We start from the raw sequence: 27,918 nt of genomic DNA, 5'->3' as shown, positions 1-27,918 counted from the left end.
ATGCAGAGGCCATGGAGGGATGCTGCTTACTGGCTTGCTCCTCATGGCTTGCTCAGTTGTGCTTTCATATAGAATCCAGGACCACCAGCCCAGGGCATCCCCACCCACAATGGGCTGGGCCCTCCACCATGGATCTACAAGTTAATAAAATTCCCTGCAGGCTGGTCTCCTTTTGGACAAATCTTCTAGAGGCATTTTCTCAACTGAGAGGTTCCCTCTCAGATGTCTTTAGCTTCTGTCAAATTGACAAAAATCTAGCCAGCACCATGGCTTAGTGGACAAAGGTTGATCCCAGGGACCCACATAGTAGAAAAAGAGACTCCACTCCAAGTTGTCCTTTGACCTCTATGTGCTAACACCAGTGCCCACACCACACACAAAATAAATAACTGCCGGCCCGGGGGGCGGGGGAGGGAAGAAACTAAGGTTCTAGAAGGAACACTCTGAAAAACATTTTCCTGGCCGGGCATGGTGACACACGTCTTTAATCCCAGCACTCAGGGGGCAGAGGCAGGCGGATCGCTGTGAGTTCGAGGCCAGCCTGGTCTACAAAGTGAGTCCAGGACAGTCAAAGCTACACAGAGAAACCCTGTCTCCAAAACCCAAATTAAAAAATAAAAACATTTTCCCAAGACTACCCAGCTACTGGGAACAGAGTTTTTATGGAAGAGATAAAGAGAACTATTGTTTGGTCAAAACAAAGAGAGAAACACAAATTTTTAAAATTTTAGTTATTTCTGGTATCCACTTTTTTAAGCTAAAAAGGGAGGGTGGGGAACGAAAGGAATAAAAGCTCTTAAAAATCGCAAAAAATACGTTTGGTTTTTGTTGTTTTGTTTTGTGTTTCACGTCTGTCTTTCCCTTGTGCAAAAATGGATTCTTAGGTTGCGTCCCAGCCTAGAATGAATCTTCCGGGCTAATGACGAATTCGGGGATGGTAACGGAAATCGCTACTGACCTTTAAAGGGGCATTCTCTCTCCATCCTCGCCTGGCGCTGTTTGAAATGTCTGCTCAGACTCAAGGAAACTGTCTGCCATCGATTTCTCTGCGTTCCTCCCACAACATGGCTTGAAAGCGACCTGGAAACTATTGCTATGTGTTTTCTCATTACTGGGTCGACACCATCGGAAATGATGATTAATGATTCTGTCTTGGAAGCAGCACTCTTGACCTGGTAATTACTGTGTGGATCGTGTCCAGGCAGCCGTGAGCTTATCATAGACACAGCGCCGCCCAGAAGTGTGTCTTTTAAAACTTTCGCGGGGTGAAACTTTGTGGTTGCTGGCTAAAAGCCTGTGTGTTATGACGATATTAGTTCCCTGTGTTATAGTTTATTTTATTGCTGTCTTCTCCCTTTTCAGTATATGGCCCTCCATATACTCAGGTTTTTTTACATCGATATATACATCGTTTTTTTTTTTTAATATTACCCCTGTACTGAGCATGTGCAGACGTTTTTTCTTATCGTTATTCTCCAAACAACACAATCTAACAACTGCTGAAATAACACTTACCTCCCATTCCACGTTATGAGTCATCTAGGGAGGATGTGCATAGGTTATATGCAAATTTTGTGACGTGTTATATGAAAGACTTGAGCATCCGTGGACTCTGGTACCCATGGACATCCTTGAACAAATCTCTAGTTGATGATGAACAACCCTCCTCCTCCTCCTCTTCCTCCTCCTTCTCCTCCCTCCTCCTCCACCTGCTTCCTTCTCCTCCTCCTCCTGCCTCCTTCTCCTCCTCCTCTTCCTCTTCCTCCTCCCTCCTCCTCTTCCTCCTCCTTCTCTTCCTCCTCCTCTTCCTCCTCCTCCCTCCCTCCTCCTCCTCCCATCTTCCTTCCTCCTGCTCCTCCCTCTCCTCCTGCTTCTCCTCAGCCGTCCCCTCCTCCTCTTCCTCCTACTCCTCCCTCCTCCTCCTCCTCCCTCCTCCTCCTCCCTCCTCCTCCTCCTCTTTCTCCTCTTTTATTCCTCCTCCCCTTTCTTGATGCTTCGGTCGTGAGCAGAGCCGTTTTCTGACCCACATCCTTCTTAATGCATCAGGATTCTCTGACAATTTCTTAGTTTGTCATTCATTTTTTTCCTACTAACCTTGTTTTCTATTCCATCTCATTAGCTACTCAGTCTTTAGCTCCTCCCCCCCCCCCCATTTACATTTTACATCTCAGCAAAACACAGCTGAAGACCCGTGGACTTCCAGGTAAACAAGGAAGCTGACAACCACAATCTCTCTTCATATTAAAAGCAGATGGGGTGCTGGAGAAATGGCTCAGAGGTTAAGAGCACTGCCTGTTCCTTCAAAGGTCCTGAATTCAATTCCCAGCAACCACATGGTGGCTCACAACCATCTATAATGAGATCTGGTGCCCTCTTCTGGTATGCATACAAGCAAAACACTGTATACTTAATAAATAAATAAATATTAAAAGGGGAGGGAGGGAAATGTAGAGAGATGGCTCAGTGGTTAAGGGCATGTAATGTTTAGGGTTTCCAGCACCTATGTTTGACAGCTCATAACCATCTCTAACTAAAAACTCCCTCCTCTGGCATCAGTGGGCACCTGCACTCACATGCATACATACAATTAAAATATTTTTATAGTGTACGAGCCAGATATGGTGCTGTGTGCCTTTAATTACAGCACTCACTCGAGAGGCAAAGGCAAGCAGATCTCTGTGAGTTTGACACCAGCCTGGTCTACATAGTGAGTTCCCAGCCAGCCAGGGCCACATAAAGAGACCTTGTCTCAAAAAAATAAAAAATATATAAATTAAAAAGTTGCTTCCATTAAAGACATATTTCAGGTTGCCACACTGGACTGGTTAGACACACCTCCTTCTGCCCCACCCCATACCCAGCACTGGGGATTTTAGACACATACTACCACATATATAATTTTGTCCACTGCAGGCTGTATGTATGTGTACATGCATCTGAGGAGGTAGGAAGGCTTCTGGCAGGAATTGACTCTCGCCTGCCTTCCGTTCTGTGGGTTCTAGAAATCCAACTCAAGCCTTCAAACTTAGCAGCAAGCATTTTACCCCAAAATTCCCAAAATGTCTTAACATCCCAAAACCTTTATTTGCATAATTGAGGCTTCTCTTGCAAAAAAACAAGGCAGATATGTCAAGCAGGCCTCAAATAGCTTGAAAACATGGGGAAAGGAAATGGCTTAGGTTCCTTCGTTTATGTAAGGTTTATTGCTAGGGTGGGGCTTCCCAGAACAGACAGGGACCATCAGGGAGAAAACAGTGGCCCTTGCATTTGACGTACCTGGCCATCACAAGATGTGACTTCAATAGAACAAAATGTGTGCATGCCCTTGCATTGGTCAAATGATGCAGGGTCGCTGCAGTCGGATACAATTGGCAAGCCCTCCTTCAAATACGAAAAATCAAAGATTTCCATGAAATTTAGAATAACATTGACAAAGAGCACATCCTACGGGCCTTGAGTCAAGCTTTTCCTTTAATGCTTTTACAATCTTTCAAAAAAAAATGAACTTTGTCCAATGTAGGTAAAAATACTCCATCAATTCTAAAGACCGTTTTTCTCTCAATTCAGTGCCTCTCCCAAAACAAAACAACAACAACAACAAAAACCTGGATAAACTACAACTACTTTTTTACTTCTGAAACAGGTCCTTGCTCTGTTGCTCAGGCTGACCCCAGACTCATGACCTTCTGCCTCCACCTCCAGCCTTTAAATGCTGGAGTTAAAAACATGAGCCACCATAGCCGGCTTCAAGTAATTCTGGTCCCTAAGTCAGACTCAGTGCTCTCTATGCCACTGGCTCTCTCAAATACATAGTACCAATATGATCGACAGCTTTTTCCCCCCTGGATGTGTATAGAACAGTGGAACACATTATAATTGATGGCTCAGCCAAACGCAGTGAGTTCACCTCTTAGTAAGTGCCAAGCCAAAATAAGCACAGCCAAGCATGGAGAAGAACTCAGTCCCCTGCGGCAGGCAAGGAGAGCGCATGGCTGCTCTGAAGCAACACACTCCTGGAGCAAGGAAAGCAAGGATTTTATTTGAGGAACATGTATATATTTACATAGAAAAGTGCTTCCTGGGGCAACACATTCCTGAGCATGCTCAGTTAAGGAGCACACTTCTGAACATCTCAGTTCAGAGATGTAAAGACAGCCTGTGCAATTTTTTTTTTTTTAAATCACCTAGCTCAAGTCATGCAGCACACATTTGAAAAGTCAAAACTGGGCACAGGAACATCTGGGGCATGCTCAGATTGTCCTATCATAAGAGTAGAGAACAGACGGGCCAAGCATGGTAGCATAGGTCTTCAATCCGAGGACTCGGGAGGCATAGGTGATGGGTCCCTATGAGTTCAAAACCAGCCCACATAGAAAGCTCCAGGACAGCCAGGACTACTACATTGACTCGTCTCAAAAAAAAAAAAAGTACAAAATGGACAGTTTGGTCTTCGTGTGCGTCCCCTTAGAAGGATAGTGGAGGCCGTCTTTGAATGGACTCTGTGGCCTGCTTTTTGATCACTCCCCCCTAGCTGGGCTGTCTTGCCAGGTCACCTCGGAAGAGGATGTGCTCATTCCTAACGTAACTTGATGTGCTGGGGGTCAGGGCTTCTCCTTTTCTGAGGGAGAGGGGAGGAGGAAGGAGAAAGGAGGGCGGGACTGGGAGGAGAGAAAGGAGGGAGCTGCAATAGAGATGTAAAGGTAATACATAATACATAAATAAATTTTAAAATAAAAAAGTAAGGGCTGGAGAGATGGCTCAGAGATTAAGAGCACTGACTGCTCTTCCAGAGGTCCTGAATTCAATTCCCAGCACCCACATGGTGGCTCACAACAGTATGATGCCCTCTTCTGGCCTGGAGTTGTATGTGCAGCCAGAGCACTGCATACATAATAAATCAATAAATAAATCTTTAAAAATGAAAAGCAGTTTTAAAAAGAGCACAGGAATGCCTCTGGACATGCCCCGCTCTGCTCTCTCCTAAATGCTTCAGCTGGGAAATTTTTTAAAAGTGAAAGGCCATTTTAATTTTATTAATGTGGATGTTTGTCCCTTAAAGGTGCAAACCCTACTTAGCAACTAAGAGTGACATCTTAGATAATATGACGTTTGATACTTGATAGGGCTGTGTCAAAGGAAGAATGTGATGGTACTTTATTCATTACGTAGACAAGTGTGTCTTATACCTCCTCGAACCTTGAGTTCCTTTTATGTACAGTTAGAGTGATGGAAGCACTGGCTGCGCACAGGTGCTGTGAGGGCCACGTGAGTGTCACGTGAGTGCCACGTGAGTCGGTATGTGTCAAGAGTTCAAATCATTACCAGGCCAAGGCGTCTGGGTTTGCTCTTCTAAATACAAGTAGCCAGAATGATGCTCCGTAAGCCGCCCAACCCGTCATCCTCTCGCTCACTTAAATCAAGCATTTGTTGTTTCCTCCCCAAACACGATGTTCTGTGGGTTCCGGGCAGGTTCTAGCATTGCCTCAGTGGAGTGAACTCTGGTTCAGAATACTTTTTTTTTTAATTAAATTCTACTTATGTGTGCATGTGTGTATGTATGTGTGTGTGCTACATCTGTGCTTAAGTTGTCGGAGGACAACTTAAAGGAATCGGTTCTCTCCTTCATGTAGATCCCGGGTACCAAACTCAGGCTGTTAGAGAACAGCTAGTACCTTAACCCACTGAACCCTCACTGGCTCTGTCTTGGACATACCTAAGCCGTCAGTTTCCATAGATGCATGCAGGCTCCCCTTCCGTCTCTGGAAGATAAGAAGAACTAAAGCAGCTAGTTCAGACAGCATTGGTGAGCCCTAAATGGGTCAGTCCACACAGGGCGAGCTAGTTAGTACAGTGCCTGGCAAGTGGAGAGCCGCAGAAAACAGGATTTTTCACTGGACAGTTCTACTTTAAAAGAAGTATCTGGTCTACCTGGAGCAATGGAGAATCACAAGTTAGACATGGCTCCTCTTCACACATGCAGTGCCCTGGAGTTAAAGAAGCCTCCAGAAATGCACTGGATGCTGCGGTCACATTCCTAAGGACGCTTAAGTAAGGCGTGAACTCCTAAACATGTTCTCTCTAAGGTCATAGTTCAAGAAAGAAAGATGGCAGTCTGAAGGGGCGGGTCTTGCTCTGTGTTATAAGGAGACCTCACACTGTGTCCAACTACAAAACCAGATCAGACAGAGGGAGCAAAGAAGGGCTTATTATGGGAGTTAGGCTGTTAGCTGATTTGGAGACGCATTAAAACTGTAGGAATGCAACCATAGTTAAGGGTTACACTGAGGAAGCAGTAACTCTCCTGTTAGCCAGGAGAGGGGGGTGTTTGGTCACTTTTTGCAGTTGTACATCTGTTTTTGTCCTCGTGCCGGCATAGTTAAAGAATGGTCTCGTGTTTCTCTTGTTCCATCACGTTCTTGAAAACTCTCACGATTGATATTAATGTTTAAAGTGTAATACACTAATAATATTAATGTATAACAACATCCTGCTTATGCTTATGAAGGGAACCAAGTGATTTTGCTGATACAAATAAGCCATCCACTAGCTGTCAGCTGTAGGGGGTCTAACTGTCCCAGTTTTTCTAGCACTGAGAGGGTCCCTGAGACTCAGGACTTTTAGTTCCTAAAATGGGAAATATCACAGGTTAGCAAAGTAGAATTTGTCATGCCAGCTGCTAAGGCTGCCTGCTTCTTTCTCTGCTTTCAGCTGTTTGACAATATGTCCGGTGAATGACCTCATACAGGCTTGGTGCCTTGCCTCACTGGTCTGTATACAAGGCCTAAAGCAGGTTGCTCAGTGCCTCTGAATCTTGGTGAAATGCACTAAGGACACACCCAAACATAAACTCCCTAGCTTAAGTTGTTCCCAAAGCCTTTCATTAGTGATTCTTATGAATTGGAACTGGCTCACCCAAAACAGAAATGCCCAAAAGACAAATCATCAAAATCTCCTGCACAGGACTTCAGTGTCCTATGCTAAAGTGAGTGCAAGTTTTCCAGCCCATGCAGCTTCAGCTCCACCCGCTGCATCCCTTACCTCCCAGGGTCTGACAGCCAGAGACTTCTTTTGTCTCCATACACAGGGTCAACAGACCAACGTCAGCTAGAAATAGCAGCAGAGGATGGATCTTCACCCCTCTCCAACTCCTTAAGATTAGAGGCTGAAAGTGTCTGAGGCAGGAAATGAGAGAGAGTTGATAGGCGCTGGGGAGGGGGGGACGATGACACGCAGGCATGTGTACGGTGCCAAGAACTGCTGCCATCATAGCTGATTTACGGGAAGACATGGTGGCAGCTCACAAAGGATAAGGATACAAGACCGCCCAAAATATGTTGGAACCAACATGGCCTTCGTTTCACTGTCCTGGCATCTTATAATTAGCCTTGCAGAATTGCCCGCTCCCATCAGGGCATCTGATGCCTTGCACGTCCAAAATCTCCACACCCAGAAAGAAAAATGAAGTCAGCCCTTCTCTTGGAAAAATTCCAACTGGATCCCGGGGTGCCCACCCCCACCTAAGCTCATGAATAACATTCCCCTCCAATAAAGTTGCCCATAAGAGAAGCTACCGCTCACCCAGAAGCCCGGCAATATAGCTTATTCTTGAGAAAACCACACCCTCTTTTTGCTCTGGATATGTGTCCCCACTCTCCATTTCCTAATAAACCCCAACTTCTTCAAAACAAGAAGAAAAAAAATCCCATGAACCCAGAATATGTACCCACATCTTCTTCCTCTTCATTACTACAAATCTACACACACACATACACACACAAACACACACACATACACACACAAACACACACACACATACACACACAAACACACACATACATATACACACAAACACACACACATACACACACACATACATACACAAACACACACATATACATACACACACAAACACACACATACATACACACACAAACACACACATACATACACACACAAACACACACATACATACACACACAAACACACACACATACACACATGTACACACACACACAAAACCAGTGAATCGGGGAGGCAAACTGAGCCCTTCTAGTTGCCAGCTACACAACAAAGCTTCCTGTTTGGGGTGGGGGAGGAGAGTTCAAATTCAGTAGTGTTGGCTTCTATGTGAGTCAGGCAGCCTAACTCTTACTCAACACCATTGGTTTCCTCTTCTTTAGAATGAGTTGGTATATGAGCTACCCACTGCATTCCAGTCCAGCCTGGGCTACAGTGTACTACCATGTAGCCAAGGATGACCCTGAAAGTCTCTGGTTTTCCTGCCTCCATCTCATAGGGAGATACAGGTTTTCTCTGTGTAGCCTTGGTTGTCCTGGAAGTCACTCTGTAGACCAGACTGGCCTCGAATGCGGAGATCTGCCTGCCTCCCAAGTGCTGAGGTTAAATGCATGTACCACCACCGCCTGGCTTGAAGTTTTATTTTGATAGAGTGTTATCTTTACTCTTTCCTTCGGTGTTCCCGCATGGGCTTCCCGATGCATTTCCCTGCAGGAAATGCAAACCTGTAACAAAGTTTGTATTTCTAGAGTCCATTGTGGCTTACAAATTACTTTTTTAAAGAGGTTTTTGTTGTTGTTGTTGTTGTTGTTGTTTTAAAGGAAATTGAAAAAGAAAAAAAACCTGAAAGGTATTATTACATTTCTGTTTACAAGCTAGCAGACCGGGGCTTTGAGAAATCGCCTGGCGCAAGACAGCAAGGCCAGCAAGAAAATCGAGCCAAGCCTAGGAGCCTCCCTCCGCTCTAAGCTCCAAAGCCAGGCGCCAACGGATCCAACCCCTCCCATCCCAGGGGTCCTGGATGAGGCCTCTGGACCAGATGTTGCCATTGAACTATGCAGCTGTCGTTTGTAATTTCCTTTGCTGTCTCCAGGGTCCACGGTTTCATTTCACTTTATTTCTGGCAGGGTTCTTGCCAAACCAACGAGACTATGCCCTTTGAAGCCAGACCACTGAAATCAGATCCAGGGTTCCCTTCAGCGTAAGCTCTCGCAGCTGGCCTCCAGTGTTCCAAGAGAATTCTTAAGCTCCCGTCACTCCCCATCGCCTTCCACTAAGAAAGAATGTCCCAGCAGACTCACACTTGTCACACCTTAGAATCCCTTAGGTATTCGACTCTAAGCAGACACCACAAATAGGGCTTTGCATTTAATTCAGACAGACACCGAAATATTTCCCTGCCTGGAGTTCCTCAGTGAAGAAAGCGCGCGCGGTATGCACACGGAGGGAGCGGTGCTGGAAAGACGCCCAAGAATGTGAAACCAGCAGCCATGAGCCTACCAGCCAAAAGGGTGTGAACACAGAAACCCTTCCAGAATAAGCGAAACCAGGTAGGACTTAGGGCCAGACAGGTTTAAATGCCAGTTCCTATACTGGGGTGGGGGCTGGAGGTGGGTGTGGGCAGCGCTCTATCAGGCATATTCTCTCTCTCTCTCTCTCTCTCTCTCTCTCTCTCTCTCTCTCTCTCTCTCTCTCTCTCTCTCTCTCTGTCTGTCTCCTCTATACTCCCTGCTCCCTCTCTTTAGGGTGGTCCTCTGCATAATGGATATAAAAGTGTTTGAGAGACTAAAAAATCAACTGTTAATGTTGCAGGTGCATGCTTCCAAAGTCGGCGACACATCTTTTCTTTTCCAGACAGGTTTGCTATGCATTCCAATTCTCTTTGGTCCTTGTTTTTCTCCCTGTTTCTTTGATCCTTCACATGCTCAAAGTCGCCAAAGAACAGGCCCTGTGTTTGTTTCATAATTCACATGGTGTTCAAGCAGCATTCCAACCCCCCCCCCCCCAATAAAAAGGAAGTCTGGGGAAGTGCAGAGACCCTGAAAAGGAGGAGAAAAACACTCAGCCGCAAAAATATGAGCTTTTGTTTCTCTAGTCTAAAAGGAAATTTTGAGCTTTAAGACAGAGGAAAAAACCTGGAAATTAAAATTAAAGAAGAGATGGTTCTCAAAAGATGGTCAATAAACATTTGAAAAAAAAAAAAAAGTTCAATACGCTTAAGCTATCAGGAGAACTAAAACTTCATTAGGAGCCCACCTCACCCTGGTCAGAATGTGAGTGCCTATGGCTAAATAAAGTAACAAGCACTGGTACAGACAGGGAACGGGACCCTTAGGCTCTGCAGATGGGAACATAAATTAGACGAGCCACTGTGAAAATCATTACAGCTGGCCATTCCCCAGAAAACTAAAGATAGAATTACCATATATGACCCAGCTGAAAGGCCCTGAGACAACACTCCCTGGTCAGAGATATCTACACGTGTGTGTTTCCTGCAGCCCTGCTCCCAATAGCCAAGTTCTGGTTTTGGCCTAGGTTCACAATACGGTCCCTAGGTGCCGGCTGACAGCCGGTCACAGCAGCAGTGAAGTCCCAGGAAGGGAAAGCCATGTCAAAAAGGAAGTCTCCGGCCTGGATAGAGGCCTAACATTCCAGTTGGGCAACAGCAATGGCTTAGGCAAAGGAGCCTCCCTCAGGAGGGTGGACAGCCCTTAGAAAAGCCAGGCCACCCAAAGCCATGCTAGAGATAGGTGCAGTAGCCAGTCGTTGAACAAGATGATGCGCTTTTTCTTCCCTGAACTCTCCATGACTGCAGTCCCCGCAAGATGCCAAGACCTTGCTCAGGCGAGTTCACATTCTGAGTCCTAAGTTTCCCTGTTTCTTTTTCCTGTACCTTTCTTTTTGGGCAGAACTTAAGTATATGTTTTTTCTGGTGCACTGGACTCCCTTAATCTTTTCCTAAAGCCACCCCACCCCGTCCCCCATCACCACCATATGGCTGCCAGCTGCCATACAGACTCCCCCATCCCCTTAACTCAGACTGTGTGGCTGTTTTTCCTTCTTCATGCTCCTCTTCCAGGCAGCTGATGAGACCTACAGCTTTCCTGCCCTGGACTTTCTTAAAATTGTTTTATTAATAAGACTATGAGGCCAAGAGGGGAACTCAACCCCAACTTCCCCGGATCCTTTGGCAGCTACAGGAGGATCCCAAACTTCTACTAACAAAATGACTGGATAAAGAAAATATGTCAGCTATCACTTCCAAACCTGCAAAATCCTTAACTGCTCTCTGAGGTCTAAATACTTACCCTGGCATCCACAGGGAAGTGTGGTTCTCACCCCTCAGCTAGGAAGCTTTTTTTTTTTTTAACATCAGGTAAAGACTATTACAGAAAGCCAGCCCTGGCCAAAAAGCAGAGAACAACTGACTGTAGACTTGTCTTCCCCAATGGATACAGTCTAAAAATATACCCCTACACCTAAGACTCAGGGTGTACCCCAGAAGAGGGGGTAGAATGGACCAGGATGTCTGATGAGAAAGTACCTTCTACAAATGACAGAAAAGCTGCACCATGAAGTCTTAACTATGTGGTTGCCTCCACAAGACCTACACAATGACACCGCCAGCTGATATGCGAACATGGATGTGAAAAATGAAAGACAAAAAAAAAAAACAAAAAAAAACAAAAAAAAACACCTCACACAAGATAACACTTCTAGATGAAGAGCTACCATCAAGTAAAGACTGCTAAGTGAGTCAGTCAGGGTCAGCCTTTTCCAGGAATGAGCCCCTTGACAGATGACCTGATTCCTGAACACATACACATACAAGCAATAATAAAGGGACTCAGTAAGCTGTGTGTTTATATAATTTGCATATAACAATAATAATTAAAGAGGAGACTGAAGAGATGTGTCATTGTTTGAGAACACAGGCTGCTCTTCTAGAACTCAGGTTTGAGTCCCAGCAGCCACATGTTGGCTTACCAACCATCAGTAACTCCAGTACCAGGGGATCCAATGCCCTCATCTGGCCTCCAAGGCCACTGCATGCACATGAGCTCAGGTACAAGTGCAGACAAAACACTCATATAAATAAATAACAGGGACTAGAGAGATGGCTCAGTGGTTAAGAGCACTGTCTGCACTTCCAGAGGTCCTGAGTTCCATTCCCAGCAACTGTATGGTGGCTCACAACCATCTATACTGGGATCTGATGCCCTCTTCTGGCCTGCAGGTGTACATGCAGATAAAGCACTCATGTACATAGGCAAGTAAATAAATCTTTTTAAAAAAAAATAACAAATAAATAAATAAAACCCTTAATGCAGACCCCAGGGAGAGGGGGGTTGCTTACCCATCTTGCAGCCATATGATCTGCTCATCACAAATTAACAAATGTAGAAAAAAGGTTAAGAAGAGGTCATGAACTTGAGAGGGAGTGTGGGGAACACGGAAGGGATGGGTTAAAAAAAAAAAAAGATGTTAAGACAGTATTCATGTATGAAGTTCTCAAAAACTAAGTGTAGAATGGGTCATGCGTGCACAATGTAGCTTTACGCATCCGTGAAGAATAGAAGGCTGTCTTTGCAGGAAAATACAACTGGAGCTCATTACATCAACTGAAATAAACCAGACCAAGAAAGATTTATGGGGGCTGGAGAGATGGCTCAGAGGTTAAGGGCACCGACTGCTCCTCCAGAGGCCCTGAGTTCAATTCCCAGCAACCACATGGTGGCTCACAACCATCTATACTGGGATCTGATGCCCTCTTCTGGCCTGCAGGTGTACATGCAGGCAGAACACTGTATACATAATAATAAAAAGTAAAAAAATTTATAAAGTTAGTAGGTAATGTTGACTCAAGGAAGAGCTGCCTGGCTTCTTTGGGTTGCTTTTTGAGGCCAGGCTGACCTCAGAGTCTTCCTGTAGCCCAAGGTAACATTCCTCTCCTGATCCTCCTGCCTCCAGCTCCTAGAATGCCAAGGTTACAGGAATACACACTAGGGTTACATAACAGGCTGAAATCTACAGTTTGGAAAGATAAAACCATTTAGGCAATGTCTCAGGCATTCGCATATCTTTGCTACAAAAAGATGCCTTTGTTTGTTGTAAATCAAATCACAATTCTAGTGGGTTCTCATCTTCAAATAGAGCTCTGTCCAGGCAAAGGGATCCTTAGAAAACAATACGATTCACTTACTGTTCCCCAAGTCTTATACCACTTTCGTCTGCACAGGGATCTGAGTGTTTTCTGGAAATTGACTATGTTGTTAATAGTACACAAAGGATTAAGAATGGGAAAGTAAGAGCCGGGTGTGGTGGCGCACGCCTTTAATCCCAGCACTCGGGAGGCAGAGGCAGGCCGATCGCTGTGAGTTCGAGGCCAGCCTGGTCTACAAAGTGAGTCCAGGATGGCCAAGGCTACACAGAGAAACCTTGTCTCGAAAAACCAAAAAAAAAAAAAAAAAAAAGAATGGGAAAGTACAGAGGACTATGCTTATGTGCTGTCCTTCTGATCTGACTCCACTTTAGTTCACATATACCCCCATGTTCTAAGTTCCCATTGGACCCGTTCTGGTCTAAGACATGGCATTGCAGCTGTCAGCAAGCAGCATTTTGTAGATGAGCACACAGACAGGCTGTGCAATGTGAAAACCTTCTACCACCTTCCCCCTGCCCCATCTCCCTGACACAGTTCCAAAACTACGTACTAACTCGCCCCGCTACAGATTTGTTTTGCGTTTTCTAAACTTTCACTGATTAGAATCATGCAACAGAGCAAGGCGGGGGGGGGGGGGGGGGGGGGGGGAAGAAGATACAGAAAGGGAAAGAAGAAAGAAAATCTTGGGCAACACTAACCAGCCAGTGAGAAATAGACTCTGCATTTGGCCACAGAATCTTGGACTTATTCCAGTTCAGGAAATAACAACGAGTGTGCCAGAAGCAAACTTAGCTTTCAAGGCCAGAGGGGCCACGGTGTTAGCAATGCAAACTCTTCGAGTCTAAATGGCCACCAGGTGGCCTCGCTTTTCAGAACCCTATTACACAGTCTGTCTTAGTCCTGTAAGGCCTGGGAAGAGTGACTTCGAAGTCATGATCAGTTAAGTGACAAATTTTCTAATTGAGGGTTACTGAAAACAATGGAAGTATCTATTCCTAGGGTCTCCTAGCATGCACTTTTAAGCTGATAGGTCTGATTTTTTTTTAATTGGTGTTTTGTCTGTATGTCTGTGTGAGGGTGTAGATCCTGGAATTACAGACAGGTGTGAGCTGACATGTGGGTCCTGGGAAGTGAACCCAGGCCCTCTGCAAGAGTAATCAGTGCTCTTAACCACTAGGCCATCTCTCCAGCTCCCGATTAAAAAAAAACAACAACAACAACTAATTTTATATACTTCAGTTGAGTTTTCTTAGAATCTTGATAATATTATTTTCAACCTACCATTTAATAAGAATGCTCCCATATTTCAAAATATCTGTGATGCAGAAGACATCCCCAATGCATCATAAGTCACTTTTGCAGAAGGCATTACTATCTGCAGGCTTTCAGGAAATGTAAGGATGTCTGTCACCTGCTTCTGTCACTAACTAGGCTTTTTCTGCTCCCCTCAGGGTCTCCCCATACAGTCCTTATGTTGTTGGTTTTGTTTTTGGTTTCTTGTTTTGTTGTTTTGTTTTGTTTGGTTGTTGTTGTTGTTGTTGTTTAAGATTAAAACACATTTTTTAAAAAATTAGCTTAGTTCAAAAACAAATTTCAAGTCCAGGGTCAGTTTGATAGAAGCCCCAAGTCATTCCCAGTGCCCATAGAGAAACATACTGGCCATGCTGGGCCCCTGAATCTTCCCTCTTACATGACAGGCATGAATGGACAGGCCGGTCAGCTTTCCAAAGAGCCTGATTTATTTAGAACACCAGTTGCCGTCACCTGGACATTCCAGAGCCCGGGCTCTTTCAGGATGCTGTCTCCATTTTCCATTCCACTTTTGGCAAGGGTGGACGCTATAGTTTGAATATGAATTCCACCCCGCCCCACCCCACGCCCAAGAAATATGCCTTGATGCCTGGCGGTTATGCTGAATGGGCAATTAGGACATAGTGTTTGGCTGAAAGAAGCAGGTCACCAGAGGGATGCCTTTGCAGGGCCTCCAAGACATTTTCCTGTCTCTCTACTTCCAGGCTGTGAGAGAAACTCACGAGATCGCTCCCACCCCACCCCCCCAGCTCTGGGCAGATGTAGATCTTGAGCAAACCTGTCATCACCAGGAGTCATGCCTTGGCCACCAAGACTAATACAAGAGCAGTATGTGGCCCAAATCATTCAAGTCTCTCTATATAAATAACCACATCAAAATAATCCTTTGCTGGGCACAATGGATCATCCTGTAATCCCAGAATTTAAGACAAAACCCTATGCCTGAGAGAGAAAAACAAAGGTACAGGATGGGTGTGGTGGTAGAGTGCTTCTCTGGCATGCCCAAAGCCCTAGTTTCAACACTCACAACCTCAAAGATAATATAATAATTCTTAAGTCCGTTTTTCTGGGACTGGAGAGACGACTCTGCTGGGGATTGAGCTAGTGCTGTTATGTACTCAGATGTTAAGTGCTGACCCCCAAGATCTGGTTGCTACCCAGACAGGCACATTCTCACGTACACCAAGGATGCTGTGTGAACCTTGCCCACCAATATTCTCTGACTGGCTAAATAAAGTTGCTGACAGCCTATAACAGGGCAGAAGGGAAGTAGGCAGGGCTTAGGTTCCGGGGTGTGGGGTCGAAGAGAGACCACAGGACCAGGGGGAGAAGGAGGAAGAAGAGAGAGGAGGAAGGACCTGGAGGTTAGATGGGGTGTACCAGGAGCATGTAGCCAAGAGGAGCTTGCCCTGAGGATAAGCTGCTGGAGCAGATGCCTCCCAGGAGTCACCAGGCTGGCAAGTGATGGGCACTTATGTGGGTGTTAAAGGTGGTAGGATTAAAATAGCTCAGAACCTGCCCAGCTTAATTTATTCTTGTTACATCTCAATGGTTATCCCATCCCTTGTATCCTCCCATTCTTCCCTCCCTCCCATTTTCCCCTAGTTCCCCTTCCCTATGACTGTTCCTGAGGGGGATTTCCTCCCCCTGTATATGCTCATAAGGTATCAAGTCTCTTCTTGGTAACCTGCTATCGTTCCTCTGAGTGCCACCAGGTCTCCCCCTCCAGGGGACATGGTCCAATATGAGGCACCAGAGTTCATGTGAAAGTCATACCCCACTCTCCACTCAACTGTGGAGAATATTCTGACCATTGGCTAGATCTGGGTAGGGGTTTAAAGTTTACCTCCTGTATTGTCCTTGGCTGGTGCCTTAGTTTGAGCGGGACCCCTGGGTCTGCCTATCATAATGTTCTACTCGTAGGTTTCTAGGACCCTTTGGATCCTTCTACTTTGCTATTCTCCCATGTTTCTCTCATCTAGAGTCCCAATAGGATGTCCTCCCCTCTGTCCCAGTTTCCTGGTAAGAGGACCAGAATTTGATACCCAGCATCCACGCTAAGCAGTTCACAGCTTCCTGTGATTGCAGCGACAGGGACAATACCTCCTTCTGGCCTCTGTGGGTGCATGCATGAGCACACATGTGTGCATGCGTGTGCACACACACACACACATACATACACACATGCACACACACCTACACACATACATACACCCACGCACACCATAGTCATACGTAAATTTAAAATATATTTTTAATCAATTTTTCTTGCCAAATAAGGATATTGAAAGACTGACCTCAAGAGTTAAAAGCCATCTTGGGGCCCCAGTTTAGGGTGAAAATCATGGAAGAAGAGCAGGGATGGGCTAAGTGTTCGGTGTAATGTTGTTGGCCAGCCAGGTCACGCCTCAGGTGAAGGGAATCTACTTTTGGGTTCTTCAATTACAAAAATCCAAGACTATAGCAAGAAGCACATGCGGGAACAGCGCGTGTCATTCTTATGAGTCAGACGTCCATTCTGGTTGGTTAAAGCTCATACATCATCAGCCATTCAGCAGTTTCCACACCATCCTTATATGGCAATAATTGTCCTCTTCTTTTCTACACACGGTTTAAGAAATTTTGAGCCGGGTAGTGGTGGTGCACACCTTTAGTCCCAGCACTCGGAAGGCGGAAGCAGGTGGATCTCTGTGAGTTCGAGGCCAGCCTCGTGTACAGAGTGAGTTCTAGGACAGCCAAGACTACAACAGAGAAGCCCTGTGAAGAAGAAGAAGAAGAAGAAGAAGAAGAAGAAGAAGAAGAAGAAGAAGAAGAAGAGGAGGAGGAGGAGGAGGAGGGAGGAGGAGGAGGAGGAGGAGGAGGAGGAGGAAAGGAGGAGGAGAAGAAGAAGCATGCATTCACCAGTTTGAGACAATGGTTTGTAGAGGCATGTTGCTGTCCTTTATCTGAGTTTCTTCAAGGGCACGTGGTAAAACTGTACTTCCTAGCTTGCTTTCATGTTGCATGTGACTGAGCAATGTAGCTCAAATCCAAGGGATGAAACCTCCTCTGAGGCCTGGCCTGCCCTTCAGACTCACAGGCAGACAGACTCGGTCATTGGTCTTTCCCTTTCTTTCTTTCCTTGTTCTCTGTCTTTCTCTCTTTCTTTCTCCGTATGAATGTTTGCATTTGAGAGCGTGGGTGTGTGTGTGTGCCCCAGCAGGTGTTGTGGAACTCAGATAACAATCCTGGGTGTTGGCTCTTGTCTCTCACTTTGTCTGAGACGAGGTCTCTTGTTTGCCCCTGTGTGAGCCAGGCTAGCTTCCTGGAATTCTCCTGCTCCCCAGCCCTATTGTCTCACCGTAGGAGTGATGGGGTTACAGACTTGTGCTACCATGCCCAGAATTTCACAGACTCCAGGCTTCCAAACACAGGCCCTCATACATGCACAAGTGTTTAACCGCTGAGCCATAGCCCCAGCCTCACGTGGACCTCTTCATGCTTGCTCCTCTCTGTGCTTAACACAGAAGAGCACAGCCACCTTAGAATCCATATGTTGTACATGGCAGAGCCAAAAGATGGTGCTTATTTCACTTGGGTTTTTTTTTTTTTTCATGTACGTTTACACATAAAATTATTCTACACCTTGATGTTTTTGTTATTTATATAGCAAGTCTTCATAGTAAGGTTGTGCCAAGCTTATCAAACAAATTTGATAATATTATATTATTATCTGCCTTATCTTGTCATTTGTTGGGGTTTTTTGTTGTTGTTGTTGTTGTTTTTGGTTTTGCTTTTGTTTTGTTGTTTTTTGTTTGGTTGGGTTTTATTTGTTTTGTTTGTTTGTTTGTTTGTTGTTTTGGCTTTTGACACAGCATTTCAGGTAGCTAAGGCTGACCTTGAACTGTTGATCCTCCCCCCTCTATTTCTCAAGCACTGGAATTATAAGTGTGTGCCACCAAGCTCAGGCAGATGCTTTTTTGAGTATTGGGACTCCAACCAAGGGTCTGTACATGCTAAGCAAGCCTCGTCCATATGTCCATGGAACTTACAAAGTTAAGACATGCAACATGCGTCGCTTGAGGGACTCGTGAACAGAATACATGACTTTGACCTCTTTTTAGAGGGAGAATGGCTTATTATCTTCCTCCCAGGATTGCTATTCTATTTAGAATGTTCACTTCTTTTTTCCTTCATTTTTCTTATTTATTTGTGTGGTACGTGTGCACCACAGCACAAATGTGGAGGTTAAGACTCACAGGAGTCCGTTCGCTCCTTCCAACTGTATGGATCCCAGGAATTGAACTCAGATCAGCAGGCTTAGGAGAAATGTCCTTTACCTTCTAAGGCCTCTCAGATTTTTGTTCACTTGATTTATAAAATTTTTCATTTATGTTTAATTCTCTGTGTTCAGGTAGTTTGCAGGTGTGCATGTCTATGCCTGCAATACCCATAGAGACCAAAAGAGGGCGATAGATCACCTAGGACTGAAGTTGATGACTGAGCCATGGGCAATGGAAACTGAATCCAGGTCCTCTGGAAGAGCCGCCAGTGATCTTAACGACTTGCCGGCCTGCACTTCCCTCCCCTGCCCCCCCCCCCCATTTAATTATGTGTTTGCCTTTGGGTGGGGGATATACGTACACATGAGCCCAATGAGACGTTGAAGTGCCCTGGAGCTAGAATTACAGATGGTGACGAAATACTTGGCACCAGTGCTGGGTACTGAACTTGGATCTTCCGCAAGAGCAGCAAGCACTCCTCCCCAGAGAGCCGCCTCTCCAGCGCCCCCCAGATTGCTCACATCATGAGTCAGACTTAGGACTGGAGTTTCCTCAGAAAACCATCCATTTCATGAGGGAGATTTTCAAATGTGCTAGCATAGCGCCGAGCGTGACATCCTCCTTTTCTAAATGTTTCTACTTTTAATTATGGGAAAGTTTAAAGACACACAGGAGCGGATATACAGCGAAACGAGCCCCCGATACCCACTAACAGCTTCAGTAGTCATCAACATTTTCGTCAATATTCTTCCGCCTGTTCCCCAATCACCCTTTTAAAGTAGAACACTGTAATCTTGAACAAATCCCAGATTTCCAATTATCCCACTCTCATAAACGTCAGTCATTCCTCCCACAGAAAATAACCTCCTTAGAGAGTTTGATATTTTCTATGTCTGTAATTACAGATTTTTTTCTTTAATTTCCCAAAGACTTCCCTGAAGAAGAAAAAAAAAGACAATGTTTTTTGCTATTGTTTTTTGTTTGTTTAGTGAGTCAACTATTGAACTACATATCTATAGCACTTCTAATTTTCCTTCTTTCTTCAAGGATTTACTTAGTTGCTTTGCAGGGAAATTTTGCCTGCAAGGCATGTGGGTGCACCACATGCAAGCCTGGTATCCCTGGAGAGCAGAAAAGGGTGTCAAATCCTCTGGAACCGGTGTTACAGATGGTTGTGAGCCGCCACGTGGGTGCTAAGAATCAAACCAGTGTCTTCTTTTTACCACTGATCAAACTCCCCAGCCTCAAGTGTTTTCTTTGTTTGAATGCAAAGATCCCTGTTGCTGTTTTATTCTTACTACCCTGGTTGGGTCATTTGTTTTTCTTAGGCTGACTGCTTGCTCAGAGGGTAATGGTGGTTATCAGCGAACTGCCGGAAACAACTTCAGCCTAATGCTTCGCAGTGCTCCCTTTGCCCTGTTTTCTACGTGGTCTATAACTGCAGTTTTTAATTTTCTACTTTAAACCGTAAACTGTCTAAATTATTCTTTTTTTTTTTTTTATGTCCCCTCTCTCAAAAATACCAATATAAATAAATGGATAATTAAGCATTTAAATTTCTTCCTTCATTTGTGAATTCATGAATGCTATTGTATTAAATATTCATATTAATTGTGTGGCATTTATTTACCTTTGCCCGCCTTGTGACCTTGCTATTATACCACATACTGTAATAACTAACATTCCATTATCATAAAAGGTATCCTTGCGTATGTGTATTAACTCTAGAGATTTGTCCTTAACACCTGTTCAGCTTTGTACCTCTTTACAGCCACTTAAGCTTTGTGTCATAAGTTTCAATATTCCCTTCCTCAATATTATAAGTTTCGCGCTCGCTGGTGTGGTATGGCGGGATGTGGTGTGACGTTGGTTGGTTTGGTTTGAGACAGGGTCTAAAGTAGCCACAGCTGGCCTCAGGCTCGCCACGCAGCAGAGGACCATCTGATCTTCCGACCTCTGGCTCTGGGAAAGATGCTGGATTATGGGGGCAGATGAGCATCATCACCCCTGGTCCAAGAACCAAAGCCAGGGCTTTATGCACGCTAGTCCAACATTCTACTGAGTGAGCTACATTCCCAGCCCTATTTTTTCCCAATTAATTTTCTATTGGATGCTCCTCTCAGTCACTTGGTCCATATCTTTAAGACACCTTCTTGTCAGAATGGCGTTGTAAGTATGTAGTTTGAGGTCCTCGTCTCTGGTGGTAATGCATAAGAGAAAGAAAGAAGGGGGCCAAAAACACAGAACGAAACAGCTTGACTGGAAATAAGATGCATAGAAGTAAATGGGCTTGAAACAGCCAGCCTGCTAGGTTTCAGGTCAGATGTGGCTTGAGGTGACAGGAAGGCAGTCTCTGGCGTGCTAACAGGCAGGGCTAATGTGGGCATCACTAATGGACAACACAAACACTGGCCAGTGATAATGGCTGCAGCTACCGAATAGGATAAATTCTGGATATAAACAAACAGCAGGGCCATGTCACATGCTGTCTCCATAGCAACAAGAAGAACAGTACCCCACAGGGGAGCCAGGCTTGTGGGTTAAGACCAGAAAAATTAAGCTGCGCTCCCCACCCAGCTCAGGAAAGGAGGCTGGAAAGGGAAGCTACTGGTCACTGTGTAGGCCGACTGCTTCTGTGAAGTTGCGGGCTGGAAAAGCCGTAACCCTCTACTCGCTCCCATGAAAAGATACTCAGAACTACTGGATGATTGATACCCGTGATATCTCAGAACCCCTGTAGAGCAGGAAAGAGTGCCAAGCTGCTAGTTTAAGACCTGAGACCACTAGGCATTGGTGGTCTTTAATCCCAGCACTTGGGAGGGGAGGCAGAGGCAGGTGGATCGTTGTGAGTTTGAGGCCAGCCTGGTCTACAAAGCGAGTCCAGGACAGCCAAGGCTACACAGAGAAACCCTGTCTCCAAAAAAACAAAAACAAAAACAAACAAACAAAAAAAGACCTGAGATCAACATTTCATATTATACACTGAAATTTTTCTTAAAAGGTAGGAGGTTATCAGGTAATGAACAACCTCAAAAAATGCTAAACTGGAGGAAAAGAGGGAGCCAGGAAATCAAGGAGAAAGTACATAGATAAGTTTTTAAATTGTCTTCACCAAGGCCCTGCAAGCTAAAATCCAGAAAACAAGTAGAAACCAATACCAAGAAAAGTAATGCCACAATCCCAGCACCCAGAAGGCATTACCGATATAGGATTCCAATGGTTATATAGCCAAACTTGGTCTCAAAAGACACAAAGAGGGGGTAGGGACGAAGGAGGGAGCGAAGAAAGAGAGAAGGGAGGGAGAAAAGAACATTAGTATAATCAATACCACATTCAAAGGTTCTAAAGTGGGGGGGGGGTGCCAGATAAAGGAGAATCCTCAGAGGCCATAGACCAGCTAGCCTGCCTGTCTCAAACAAACAGAAAGGGTGTGACAACACCTAAGGCTGTCCTCTGACCTCCAGTGTGCACGGTGGAACACATGCACCCAACACCCGTACACAGACACTCTTACACACGTACAAAAGTTTGGAACACAGGCTACCACCGTAGGTGAGAAGCCAACAGTGGGCACCTCAACTCTCTATAAATGTAGAAGTTTACAAAAAGAAACCTAAAAACAAGACACTCATGTAGTATTAGGTTTGTTCTTTGGACCAGACCCTCATTTTATGATGAACACACTCTTCCTCCAGTTGGATCATTTCCTGTGGCACTGGAGTTCTTCAGTGTTGAACTGTCAAGCTCCACTTATGACAAGTCTGGCCTTATCACTCATCTTGACTTTAAAAAGGGAGTGAAGACGTGAGAGTTCAAGAAAGGCCACCACCAAACCAAGAGCCCTGCTCACTCAGGACCAAATTCAAACTTTAATTTCTTTTTCTTTCTCTTTCTTTTCTTTTTTTTTTTTTTTCTTTCTTTTCTTTTCTTTTCTTTTCTTTTTTTTTTTTTTTTTTAAATTACCTTAGTGTCCTTTAAGCATTAAGTCTAAGAGTCTATGGGGATAAGAATTATAAAACAAGGTGGGTGGTGGTAGCACACACCTTCCATCTCAGTGTTCGGGAGGCAGAGGCAGGAGGATCTCTGAGTGTGAGGCCAGCCTGGTCTACAGATCAGGTTCCAGGACAGTCAAGGCTACACCGAGAAACCCTATCTCCAAAAACAAAAATGAAACAACAACAACAACAACAACTCATCCCAGGGCTGCAGAAGTAGCTCACCTGGCACGGTGACTTCTTTGCTCGCATGAGGATTTGGTTTCCGTCCACAGCACCGCCTTCACTGTGTAAAGCCACACCACACGCCTTTAACCCCAGCACCCTGCAAAGTACAGGAAGAAAAACCTGAAATTCAATGTTACCCTGGGCTGAATACTGAAAAGAGACCTGCTGGGCCACATTAAGACCCTGCCTTTATTAAATAAATAAATAAAATTTTAAAAATAAAAATTATATATATGCTTTTCTTCCTCCCCCCCCCCCCCCCCCCGCCCCAGCTCCCTAGTAAGATAGGCTAGCTGGAAATGGCTCAGGGAAGGAAGGCTTTTTTCTGGCTTCCCAGATCGCAGGCTGTGCGGATGAACACAGTTGAAAGTTTCCGTTCCTGCCTCTGCGGTGGCGCACACATGTACAAGCATGACAATGTTGCAATGATGCTTCAGATTGGCTTCTGTGAAGCTAATTATCAATCTATTTTATATGTTGGGTTAGGTGAAAAAAAAAATATACATATATATATAATCAAAATGTGACCTGTTTTTTTTTTTGTTTTTTGTTTTTTGTTTTTTGTTTTTTGTTTTTCTCCTTTTGCTGAAGCTACTAGAAATGTTTGGGTCCATTTCTATGCCACATAGAGCTTCTACAGGACAGCGGCGCTGGAGGCTGAGCATCTGTGAGCAACTTCCCAGGGCTCAAGTGAGAACCAAGCGATTGTGAAGCCGATGTTCCTGCCACCCACAGAATCAGGAGGTTACCTGCCTAGCCAGGTACAGCCCCAGCAGGAAGCTTGACTGCTCAGTGAGGAAGCCTCCTCCCAACTTGCCTCTGCTCCTCTCACTGCCTACAGCCTAACAGATGATCTGTGACCCAAGTGACCCAGTTCTCAAGCCAGTCTCACTTGAATGCATCAACCTGGCAAAATCTAAATTGTACTCAGGGGCGTGGGCAGCTCTAGGAAGAAGGGGCTTTTGTCTTCGCAGCCTCTGTACTCCACTAGACAACCGGAGTGTACATTGAGCAAGACAAATGACAATTGCGCACACTGTTTCTGCTACAACGGGGACTGTGTTACAAACAGTTCTTACAGTGAATTATTTCACGTCTGTGATTTACTTACTCGTTCCTTTCTCTTTTTCCTATACATTTATATGTGCTGTGTATGTGTCCACATGTGTGCGCAAGCACTCACCCCGGGGTAGACCAGATGTAGATGTTGGCTGTCTTCCTCAATCAATCATCACTTTTCTATTTAAACTTTACTATATGTATTCATTTATAGTGTGGGTAGGTGGGTAAGTGGGTGAGCCAGTGCCATGGCACACGCGCGCGCGCGTGTGTGTGTGTGTGTGTGTGTGTGTGTGTGTGTGTGTGTGTGTGTAGAGGTCAGAGGACAAGTTGTAAGAATCAGTTCTCTCCTTCCACCATGTGGATCCCAGGGATCAGACTCCTCAGTCTTAACAGCAAGAATGTTTATCCGATGACCCACGTGACCAGCCCTACACTTTATCACCACCATCATCATCAGAGTTAGGATCTCTCGGGGAACCTGCCGCTCACCATTTCCAGCTATGATGCTTACCCAGCAAACTCCCAAGATCCTCTTGTCCACTTGCGAGTGCTAGGGTTACAGATGCACATCCACCATGCCAGCTTTTACAACTCCTCATGCTTTACCCACTAGGACAGCTCCCTACACACACACACACACACACACACACACACACACACATACACACACACTTTTTTTTTCTAGCACTGAGGAAAGCTTCACACTCTTTCAATGTTGTGTCTCCCAGTCTCTGTGGTGTCACTTTGGCTCTTCAATCCTTCCAGTTAGGATCTTAATTCTTTGTCAAATTTTAGTTTCTCTGAAGTTCTGTGATAAATGAAACATAAGTGGAAATTATAAAAATATGAAGCTACAGCTGGGTATGGTGGTGCACGCCTTTAATTCCAGCACTCTGGAGGCGGAGGCAGGAGGATCTCTGTGAACTCAAGGCCACTCTGGTCTACAGAATGAGTTCAAGGACAGCCAGGACTGTTACACAGAGAAACCCTGCCCTCTCAAAAAAAAAAAAAAAAAATCCGAAGCTAGTAGCTCTATCCTATTATAAAAATAGAATTCCTTTTTCCTTATTCAGTAATATATTTCCCCTGACTTTGTTTGGTTTCATGTCACTATTTGTTTTTATACTAAAAAAAAGATTATTCTTATTGGTATTTTCCAACACTTACCGCCCTACACTCTCCCCATCACTCATGGAATGCACACCGTGAAACCGTGGCCACTTGAAGGAAGTAACATAGGGTTTGAACCTTTGTTGGGTGATTTGAAGGAGGGCCCAAGGAAGCAATAGTTCTCTCTCTCTCTCTGGACTCAACCCCTACAGGAACCAAGGGCAACTCTCTAGTTATGTAGTCCATATGTCTTATTGATTAGAAAAGCGGGCTACAGCAATCCTAGAGTGAGAGTGAGTAGACAAGTAGCTGTCACTCATTTTGTCTGGGAGGGGAAGATATCTGGTGTCTTGCAGCTCACTCCATGTTTATGTTCTTTGTCAAGGGACAAAGTCGTGGGGTGTTCCTGGCTCTGCCTTGGAACATGGTGATCCCAGATGGCCTTGCCTGGGTTTTGTAAAGGTGTTTTACATCCATCAAGAGCACATCAAGACGTGGCTGTTCCTAACTTGCTTTTCTTTTTATTACCACATAGGGACTGCTGTAATCGCACTCTGCTGGAGGAAAAGCAGTATGGGGCTTCCTTGGCTCATTTCCCAGGGTTCAGCGGACTTCCACCTAGCATCGGTCCACCCTCACTGCCGCATCTCTGATTCTAAACAGATGTGCTGTGCTCTGACTTAACCTCATGCTATATGGTTTGGCTCCGAGACCACATGCACCATGTCCGGTTCCTTCCCGCTGCCTGCATTTCCACTCTGGAAAGACTCGCGGTGTACTGAGAAGCATGTGCCAGCCTTTCAGCAAGCAATACCCATGCAGGAAAGACAAGATGAAACTCCATCTTCATTTGGGCTACAGTATACAGGTAGATTTGTTTTTAAAAACCAGTTGAGTTGCTTTGTTGTTGTTGTTTCTTGCTGACTAGTTATTGAGAATTACAAAAATACTTGGTTTGTTCCTCAACCCATTTCCATGGACTTCTCCATAAAAGAAGCTCTCTTCCTGTTTTTAAATTACCAGTATTATCAATAGGCACAGCTAGCGATCAACTAAGACACAGACATTTGTTATATTTTAAAATAGCCTTAGTTAACCTGGGGCAGGGCAGACATTAATCCTCTAAACTACTTCCCATAGTGGGGCAGGAATGGGATCCCTGCCTCAATCCCATGCCATCCGCTTCTAATAACTTCTATCGAGCTACTTCTCATCCATAATCCCAAATATTCCCAAATGTTCGTCATCTGGGCCGGATTTTCCATCCACGCCGCCTGCCATGTGCTTCTCCTCCATCTAACCCATGGCGGCCTTGCTCTCTTCCCTTCAGATCTCCTCATCTCTCTCTTCTTGGGACCCTTAGCCACACCTATCTCATCTGCCCTGCCAGGTGGGATGGCTTTTTATTAATTAGCATCAAAATACATCAGACCATCCCCCAACACTTGGACTCTGTCAACCCAGCAATGATGGTTCTAATTTTTGAAGACAGATTATCTTCTCCATCCTTGAAGACTATCTACTAAGAACTTTTAGACAGGTCTCTTGTTTATTAGTTTTTTGGGGGGGGTTGTTTTCTTTTCTTTTCTTCTTTTAATTTGAGCCTTGGTGTGTGTCTGTGAATGCACTGGTACACAGTACGTGGCCAAGCTGATCTCAAACACATGGCAATCTAGTCCTGGGATGATAGGTATGTACTTGATGTCTGCCTTGGTTTTTGGTGGGTTGGGTTTTTTTTTGGGGGGGGAGGTGCATAATTTTTACTCGGAATCCTGCCAATCTGGTCTTTATGGAAACAGCCATGCCTTGTCTTCTTTCCTATCCAAGGAGTTTTCTTCAAGAAAGATGCCAAGCTTCTCTTACAAATCGCACAAGAGCCTAGCTGACCCACCGAAGCTCACTGAAAATGACTAATTAACATTTACAAAAACAGAGGATGCCAACCTTTATAAAAAATGAACCAAATACCATTGTAGTCATGGTCTGCAGACATAGGATATAGAATATAGAAAATAACTGATTTTTTTAAAAATGTGCTTTACTTATTATTGTATGGCTGTGAGTGTACATGTACATATGGGCCATGGTGTACGAGTGTGGAGATCAGAGGACAACTTTGTGTGGTCAGCTCTCCCTTCCTTCTTTATTTGGGTACCAGGAATCAATCTCAGGTTACCAACCATAGGCTAGTTCATCCTCAAGACCCTTAGCTCTGTCCACTATTGAAACTTAATCATACAAAAAGCCAAGCATGACAGTGGACACCCATAATCCTAACACTCAGGAGGCTAAAGAGAGAAGACTGCAAGTTCTAGGTCAGCCTGGACTACACTGAGACCTTGTCTCAAAAAATAATCCCAAGCAGAGCTGGGGAGGGGCAGCAAGATGACTCAGCAAGTAAAAGCACCTTCCAGCAAACCCTCAGGACTTGAGTTCTACCCGCTGGATCTGCAGGTAGGAGAGAACTGATTCCCACAAGTTACCCTATCCCCCACCCCCACCCCCACACCAATAAGTATAAGATAAAAACAGCTCAATGCTTAAGAGAAGGTATTGTTCTTCTAAAAAGGCAGGAGTTCAATCCCCAGAACCCAAGTCAGGTGGCTCACGACCTCTTGTAACTCTGACCCCAGGGGATCTAATGCCTCTAGCCTCCAAAGACACTGCCACACAAGTGCACATACACACATACAAATATGTGATTAAAAATAAAATAAATCAAAAATAAAAATAAAATAAAATAAATCACCAGGACACTGTGGTACACACCTATAATCCCAGCACTCAGAGAGGCAAAGACAGGTAGATCTCTGTGAGTTCGAAGCCAGCCTGGTCTACAAAGCTAGTCCAGGACAGCCAAGGCTACACAGAGAAACCTTGTCTCAAAAAAAGCAAAAATTAAGATAAATAAATTTTTAAAAATCTTTTTTAAAGACAAAAAGGTCTGGGAGATGACTCAGTGGGCTAAGTGAGTGGTGTACAAACTATG

Source organism: Acomys russatus, chromosome 31 (assembly GCF_903995435.1).
Source record: "Acomys russatus chromosome 31, mAcoRus1.1, whole genome shotgun sequence".
NCBI classification, from domain to species: Eukaryota; Metazoa; Chordata; class Mammalia; order Rodentia; family Muridae; genus Acomys; species Acomys russatus.
Note: the sequence above shows the minus strand (reverse complement) of the source record.